This window comes from Lactuca serriola, chromosome 5 (genome assembly GCF_051521515.1).
Source record: "Lactuca serriola cultivar US96UC23 chromosome 5, Lser_US96UC23_V15, whole genome shotgun sequence".
NCBI lineage: Eukaryota > Viridiplantae > Streptophyta > Magnoliopsida > Asterales > Asteraceae > Lactuca > Lactuca serriola.
In genome coordinates this window covers 31,632,110-31,639,015 of record NC_136412.1, presented here as the reverse complement: position 1 = coordinate 31,639,015, position 6,906 = coordinate 31,632,110, and the positions used below count along the sequence as shown (strand labels likewise).

The following is a 6,906-nucleotide window of genomic DNA, read 5'->3' as shown; positions in this document are numbered from 1 at the left end:
GGAAATGAAAAGGCTTATGATAGTGAATGACACCTATCATAAGATATCGTAAGAGTGGTGTCTTGCCTTTAGTTTATGTTTGATAAAATAACAGAACGTTTAGAGGAGTACGGTACGTCTGAAGTACACCTTCGATTGGCAGAATGATGGAACGATTGGTGTAATTCTTGAAGTTGTCCCATAATCTAGAATTTCCATCATCAATCGAGTTGAAGTATGATTGATAATAGAAGATATGCATGGAAGAAGTCCTAGTAGAGTCTAGGAAAAATTTTATGATTATTTGGACACATTCGTATGTGTTAAATTACTTTGTGATTTTACGACTTGGGGACTGAGAGACAATACTTGGGACGAGTATGAGTAAGTGTGAATAGTAGTAGAGATTTATACTATTGGAAGCACAGGACTCACGCTTGGATCATGGGAAGTCGCAAGGTTACCAAGAAGCTTGTAATTGAGTTCGTTTTTATTCAAGTATGTCGTTACCATTGTTTCGGCAATGAATAAAAAGATGACTGATATTCTGACCCTAGTGGTCATATCAAATTGAGTCTGACTACGATGGGAGGTCATCAGGACACGACCCATCGGTCTCTTACAATAGATAAAGGAATGTATTTATCCTAACAAGAAGAAGGAGTTCACAATAAGGATTTATTTTGTAGCTTGAAGGTTACGATTGAAAGTCCATCATAGTAAAAAGATCAGATGAAGGACTGAGCATCACGGTTATTACTTAGGATGGAGAGATAACGTATGGAGTCAGTTTACGAATCTTGTTTCGTTGATGATTCCGAGACGTAATCATCCTAAGCGGGAGATAATTGTAACGCCCGTAGATCCGGGCTAGAAAATTTAGAGACGATAAGCATCAAAAATGACTTTTTGATGGAAGATTATTTAGAAGTGTTAATCTTAACTAAGTTATAGTATATGTTACGAGGTTTCTGAATATATAAATAACGTCGAAATCCGAGTTATAACGAAGAAGTTATGACCTGTCGAAATTTCGCGACAGAACCGACACGACACAATGCGACGTAAATAGTGAATTTACGTTAGAGCGATATTTATCCAAAACAATCTAAATGAGAATTGAATATCTCATCGATAGTATTGCAACAACGGAAAGGCGGACGAAAACGAACGTCAGACGAAGGAGTTATGAGTTTATAACGGAGTTTTCCTATCCCGGCCTACTAAAAATAATATATAAGTAATATATATATAATAATTAAAAATAAATTGAAAATTAACCAATGTAGTCTAAACGAGAGTTGTGGAGCATAATCTTACCTTCGCGTCGATATAAAGAACGTCGAAAACGAAGTTCGTATGCGAAAGTTATGAATTTCTGAAGTTCAGGGCGCGAAACCCCAAAACTGTCAGATACCACGACGTGGCAAGCAGTGCCACGACGTGGCCAGTCTTCTGACACCTCTAGGAGTCCCCCAGATGCAACTTGCGATGACGCATGCAATGACGACCAAGCCCACGATGTGGAAAAAGGTGTCACGACGTGGCAAGGGCCAGTTTTGCCCTATAAATATATTTGAAGGGCCAGCCGAGCTTGGTTGCTCATTCTCTCATCTCTCACCTGTATTGCATCGATTTACGTGCAAAGAAGTACCCCCGAATCCCCTTTATCATCCTGAGACCCAAAGCAAGTCCCGAAGATCCCGAAGAGCGTTATTCCCGAGTCGAAGCTCTGCCCGCGAGGAGCCCGGTTTTAGTGAAGATCTTCCAGATCTACTGAAGAATACTACTTTTGCAAGTCGTAGTGTTGTCCGATCATCTTCTGATCAAGTGAGTGTGTGGTCACTTTCTTCTAACACATAAATATTAAGTATTTGCTATGAAATACGTGTTATGTGTATAATATAAAGTTGTTTATATGTGTGAGTGTATAGTCCCTTTCATAACATGATTTTAATACAAGTATTGTTTTAATGTATTAAGTATATGTTTTGGGTGAGTATGTGATCACTTTCTTCTAACACATATATATTAAGTATTTGCTATGAAATACGTGCTATGTGGTTATACATTGTTGTTTATTTGAGATGAGTGTGGAATGGATGTTTTATATAGGTGTTAAATGAGTTAATCTGTATATGTATTTTGTATCTACAAATATGTTGGGTAGGACATGGGTAGATGAGATAGTTGGTGTAGGATAAAAGATGAGTTGGATAATAAGATCAAAAGGTTAGCTTTAGATTCGTGAGTAGAGATCAAGAATAAAGATAAACCTGTTACTAATCCATTCACATGTATTGTGAGAGGGATCTCGAGTATGATACTGTCAATAAGCAAGATAAACCTGTTAGTAATCCATTGACATGTATTGCGAGAGGGATCTCGAGTATGATACTGTCAGTAAATAAGATAAACCTGTTAGTAATCCATTGGCATGTATTGCAAGAGGGATCTCGAGTATGATACTGTCAATAAGCAAGATAAACCTGTTAGTAATCCATTGGCATGTATTGCGAGACGGATCTTGAGTATGATACTGTCAATAAGCAAGATAAACCTATTAGTAATCCATTGGCATGTATTGCGAGAGGGATCTCAAGTATGAGACTATCAGTAAACAAGATAAACCTGTTAGTAATCCATTGGCATGTATTGTGAGAGGGATCTCGAGTATGATACTGTCAATGAACAAGATAAACCTTGGTAGCTATGCATTTAGTACCGTATAGACGAACCTTGGCGACTATGGATTTAGCTCATGTTAAGTGAACCTTGGTGACTGTGGAGTTAGCGTCTGATAGCTATGGATTTGGTACCTGATAGATAAAGTTTGGCAGCAATGGACTTCGTGCTGATTCCTTAGGTCAATCCTTAGGAATGAATGAATGAAGGATAGTTGATTCTTAGGGTAAAACCTTAAGAGTAAAGAAGATAATGGGGATGGGTAATTGGGTTGATTGTTTGATGATTATATATATATATATATATATATATATATATATATATATATATATATATATATATATATATGATATAATATTGTGGGTTGAAAACCCTATATGCTCACCAGGCTCTCAAGCCTGACCCACTCAGTTTAATTGTATCACAGGTATCGATACGAAGCTGCTTTGCACTAAGAGATTAAAGGATATGTAAATCACTAGAGTAAATGAATGTATGTTCTGTTTATGCTTATGTGTCTGTATCGGAACATGACATCCCGAGGTTTTATTATTTAATGAAAATACATTCTCTTTGAGAAATGTTTTGATAAGTTTTTATCATATCTTGTTTTGGGAACAAACTCCGCAACCGTTTTCTTTAAATGAATACTCTGATTTATAATACAAAGCATAAACAAATCGGTCTTTTATGGCCGTGAAATCAGGGATGTCACACTTCCTCCCTATAGCAAGGCTAGAATGATTAAGTAATTGTTTTTGAAAGAATGCGTACACGAAGATCTATACACATTTAGTTATGATTAGATCAACAAGGATATTATTTACCATAACTACGTATTCTTATTATGAGATATGACAAATAGATTTCAAGAAAAACAGTTTTCTTAATAGACATCTACTAGAAGATATCTATATAGATTAGCATGTATGTTTTCTTAATCCAAGTTATCCTAACAAAATGTGTAAGTCTTAAGATCCATTTATGGATATAAATCAAACATCTTAAGGTTGGAATCGTCATTTTAATATGAAAACACAAGGTATTCTTTTATATCAAAATGAAGAAAACATCTATGTTTACTAAAAACTAGTGGGAGCAATATTGATATTCCTAATCTTGTATGAATGAGAGACATAATCAATCATGAGAAATTACATTCCTAACATACAATGCAAATTCTATCACACCCCTGGCCGAGGCGGCGGAACACGCCGACCTATGCGACTAAGTTCATGGATCACAGACAAATTGAATATATAGCACAAGTACAACAATAAACAAAATAGCATTCATGTTCCATCTTGATATTTGAATACAAGGTTTTTACAAATAATAATGATACATGAATTGCCTTAACAGATAGGCATATGATACAATAACAAGTAAATTAGGTGACCTGTCTTGAATGTCTGTTTAAAGATTTCCTAAGAATACATGTAGTTTTAAGATTCAACACAAGGTTGGTGAGTGTTATAGGTTTTCCGCTAACGCAGTAATACTTTTAATAAGTCTAAAAAGTATTATCTTTGTAGGTATAACAATAGTTAAAACAGTGTTTGCAATGAGTCTTTAAAAGCCCAAAATGTATTTTGGTATAACTAAATCCATACTTTAAACTGTGTTTGCGATAAATCCTTGAAAGCCAACACCCTTATGTTACATAAGTAATTCCATACTTAAAAATAGCTTTGAAAGCAACCAAGCACATGGTCGTTAATGAGTGAGTGAGTGAGAGAGAGAGATATTCCTAGTTAATGTTTTTAATCTATATAAAACCATTTGAATGTACGTTAGCCCTGTAAACCAAATGTATTGCTAATATGATAGTGAATGGTTCCAGAAAATCCAATATTTTCTTAAAATGAGTTGTAGTCTTAAAAAAAACCCTAAGACCAAAAATATATAAGTATTGTTGTACTCAGAAGTAGTATTATGTAGTTTTATTCTTATATAAAACCATATGAATGTATGCTAGCCCCGTAAACAAAATGTATTGTTAATACCCCCATGTGAGTTATTATAACCGTGTTAAAGACATAGATGGCTTGTTACGACGTTCTTCAGGCGTCAGAATGTTATGACATTTGTCACCCCAGGCCTGCCGGTCTAGCTGTTGCAAGCAACTTAGGTGCCGGATTGTTAGTCCCGTATAGATCTATACACAAGTATCACGCTCTCTTACGGGAGATTCTGGTTATAATATAGGACATTTGTAGGTACTCTGGTAGGTACGGTGAAGACTATGTCTCACAAAATTGTATTAACAAGTTTACGTATAGTGTAATGAAAACTCTTTCGTAAGTGGAAATATTAACTTTCCATAGTGATTACATAGTGTAAAATAATTATACCTTTAAATAATTATTTGTTCGCCCCAAAAATGGTAAAATAGTGTTAATGAAAACCCTTTTGTAAGTGGAAATATTACCTTTCCATAGTGATTACATAGTGTAAAAGTATAATGTACTCGATTTTATAACAAGGAATGTTTCAAATAACAAAGGTATGTACATGTATAAACACGGTGTACTTAAACATATAAATAAACATGTTTAATAATTTCTTGAATCCTTGAAATACTATAGAGTATCATAACGGACTTGTTATAATATGAAATGACACATGAAAATCATAATTTTGTATCGTGTAATATATGTTGTGTAAATAGTTATTCCATGATAAAATAACATTAATACGTATATGAAAAATTTATACTAGTTTGTTCGTAACAATATGGTAAATTGTTAAATAATAATATTTTTATAAGCGATGTTTATTATATTTCTGCATAAATAATAATATTTTTATAAGTGAGGTTTATTATATTTCCGCATAAAAAGGCTATTGGTTTGTATAGACAAAATATATTGGCAAATGAAGGGTTATTTTGTTATTAAATCAAAATCAAGTGATCTTTAGGGCTTTTTGGTATAACTAATTATATGTAGGGATGGTTAGGTTATTGGTTTGTATAGACCCACTCTGCTCGTACGCCCCATCTTCATTTTGATCGGGCAATTGGGAAGAACAACTGCAACAGGCGAACGAAAAGAGGGAAAATGAAAACTCGCATGCGGCATTTTCGGGGGTCTTGGGTCGATTGATCGCAAAGGGAGCACAAAGTTTCGTCAATCGACTCGCAATCGGTTATGGCGTGTGGGACTGCGATGGTTACTCGGTCACGGGAAGGGAAAAGATGGTGATTCTCAATGGCAGTCGGCAACTCTTTCCCCCGTAGTCGACTGTTGTGGCTCAAAGTGAAGTTACCAGAGTGGGTCTCGTCGTTACCGATAGTAGCAACGAAAATGGGTGGTGGTTTGCGAATCTGAAGGTGGTGAAAGTGACGGGGGACATTCGATTTTCTGGCGTGCCTTCTCTCAACTGTTTCTATGCTCGTCTCCAGTGGGAAGAAACAATCGAAAAGGAATCAGAGCAGCAACAGTAACCACCGGGGTGGGGTATTTGGGTTTGATTGTTGTTGGCTATAAAGACGATGGCATCGTTTCTCGACCGAACGGTGAAAGGGGAATGCGAGGGGTGGCTCGTTTGTGGTTGTTCCGGTAATCCTCTTTAATCATTCTCTCTTTTTTTTTTTTTTATTGAAATCAGTATATAGAATGGATGTTCAGGATTGTTTGATGGTTGATTGGTTTGAGGAAGGAGATGAGCGAAGCGGCAAGGCTGCTTGCGCAGTTTCCTAATCCATGGCTTCTTCTGCCTCAGAGGGATATGTAGTTTCTTGTTCTTCTTGATTCTTATTGGTTGTCTGTGAATCAGAGATATAGATCTTTATCCTTGAACATAGGTTATGTATTTGTGTTTGAGTGTGGGATTGTGTTTAAGTTATTAGTGTAAGAAGTCTTCAAATCATCCAACTATATTTGAGTGTTGTCTAATCATCCAACTATATTTGAGGAAGGAAAACAACTATATTTGAGTGTTTAGTAGATGAGAAGGACAAACAGCATAGAAAGCCTAGCTGTCTTTTTTTTATTAATTTATTCCTTTGTATTTATTTATTCATTTGTATCTATTTATTTATTTATTTATTTGTATTTGGTAGATCAAATAGATGTATTTGTGTATGTATTTATTTACATAATGTATTTGTTTCAATATGTGTGTAATGTGTGTATTTGATTTAATTAAGTAGGTGTTATTGGCGTTTTCCATCTATATACGTATATATGTACTCTTAAAACTTTTACCAATCATTTCTTAACAATTATAATCCATTTC

General features: G+C 35.1%; 1 long non-coding RNA gene across 1 annotated transcript; it reads left to right on the top strand.

Annotated features, from left to right (window-relative positions):
- The first annotated feature begins 5,614 nt into the window (after positions 1-5,614).
- Positions 5,615-6,686, top strand: LOC145052288 (uncharacterized). Its single transcript, XR_013684041.1, has 2 exons — positions 5,615-6,227; positions 6,297-6,686. It is a non-coding gene; the product is annotated as an uncharacterized LOC145052288 (long non-coding RNA).
- Positions 6,687-6,906: the final 220 nt, after the last annotated feature.